Raw genomic sequence first — 1,873 nt, forward strand, 5'->3', positions numbered from 1 at the left:
ACACAGAGACAGGCCAGGGGGCGTGGTTAAAGGACACCATGTTGACACAGAGAGACGGGCCAGGGGGCGTGGTTAAAGGACACCATGTTGACACAGAGACAGGCCAGGGGGCGTGGTTAAAGGACACCATGTTGACACAGAGACAGGCCAGGGGGCATGTCTACCTGTCTCCAGGTGTACAGGAACACGAGGAGGCTGCTGAACATCAGAATCTGTTGAACCAGGGTCAGAGTTCTCGCCACCTAGTGGTGCGGCGTGGTGTTACAGCGAAACAGGAGGAAAACGTCCAGTTGTCCTGGAGGACAGGAGTCCACACCGAGCTGCTAAAGACCTTCAGAGTTTTTTTTTTTTACTTTCTACAATTATTTTAGGATGATATTCATTTTGTTTGGACCAAATCTTTAGGTTCAGACTTTTTTCCCATAAAACAGATAAAACTTAAACTAAAAGTTTTGAATCTTTTCTTTTTTTAAATTACTGGTTGAGTTTTAATCCTCCTGCAGGAACTAAGAACACGGTGCTGACACGTCGGACCTCTTCCTGAAATATATTAAACAGTTTTTCACAGTTTGGGTTCATCAGCACAAAATGATCATTAGGTTTTTAATGTTTAATGTTTAAACATGAGCTGAAGAGTCGACTGTTAGCAGGAAAACAACCCGAACAAAGAAGTAGAGTTCAGGTCGGAATGATTGGACAGCAGGGAGGACGAGGAGGACGAGGAGGAGGAGGACACTTTCTGTCTGATCGGGCTGAAGGATCCGGATCGTGGGCCCTGAAATGTCTGCGTGGAGGCGTCGGGTTCTCCGGCTGCCGTCCAGCCCTGCGGACACATAAACCGCTCTCTGTACGCGGCCTCCTTCCTCGCCATTTCCATACGGCACACGGAGGCGGGAAAAGGAGCGGGGGGAGGGGGAGGGGGACGCACAACTTGACAAAGAGGCGAGTTTTCTTTAATGTCAGGCGTTGCATGAATTTCCAGCTCTGGACTGAGATTAAAAGTGAGGCCTGTTCTCTCCGGTCGGCTCGGTTCTGAGCCGCAGAACCGATAAAACGAGTCCGTCGTCTTCTTGAGTTTGCAGGAAATGATGAAGAGTTCCTTAAATCCAACTGAAGAAGAGATCCGGTCCGGTGGTTCTGCTCCGATGAACACAACATTTAATAAGAGACGCTTCCTTAAAGCTGAACCCCAGCTAGAAGCTGGAAGGAGCCAAAGTTTAGCTCCAAGCTAAAAGGAGCCAAAGTTTAGCTCCAAGCTAAAAGGATCCTCAGTTTGACCCGGTCCCGAAGCAGAACCAGAGTGAGGTCCAGGAGCCTGTCTGAATTATCGGTTCTCCAATCTGAGAGACGGACGGAGCTTCAGAGCGGAACAGAACCGTCCCGTCTGCAGCAGAACTAGTTCTGATCCTGATGTTGGAGCTTAAAGCAGTTCAGTCTGATGAACTGAGACTCATCGCTCCAACATGTCCCTCAGAGGGAGCGCTGGGCAGGACTCTCAGCTACTACCTCGTTTTTTCATCAGATATTTTGCTAACAGGGCTGACTCCAGAACCTCTGATGTGTTGAAACTGTCTGCCAGTTTATAACAAATTCATCAGATATTTTGCTAACACACCCATTCCCAGGTGAAAACATTATGGTCCGCCTTCACCCTTTCATCAGTGAACACATGAATCCTGAGCTGCTCCTCCAGCCGGCAGCTGTGCTCAGCCGGCCCGTTTCCTCCTTACTTTACGTTTAAAGTTTGTTTTTGTTGTTTTTCTGCTGCTTCTAACATCAGAACCAAACTTCAGGGACCAAATTTATTCAGGAAGCGTGAGCGCAGAGTCAGCTTGTTCATTCACTCACTCACTCACTGTCTCTCTCTCTCACT

General features: G+C 48.4%; 1 protein-coding gene across 4 annotated transcripts in view; it reads left to right on the top strand.

The window, feature by feature from the left end:
* adgrg6 (adhesion G protein-coupled receptor G6) overlaps positions 1–1,873 on the top strand; it is a gene marked incomplete at its 3' end in the record, with an annotated part of 47,278 nt that overhangs the window by 4,615 nt on the left and 40,790 nt on the right.

This window comes from Kryptolebias marmoratus, linkage group LG19 (assembly GCF_001649575.2).
Source record: "Kryptolebias marmoratus isolate JLee-2015 linkage group LG19, ASM164957v2, whole genome shotgun sequence".
NCBI lineage: Eukaryota > Metazoa > Chordata > Actinopteri > Cyprinodontiformes > Rivulidae > Kryptolebias > Kryptolebias marmoratus.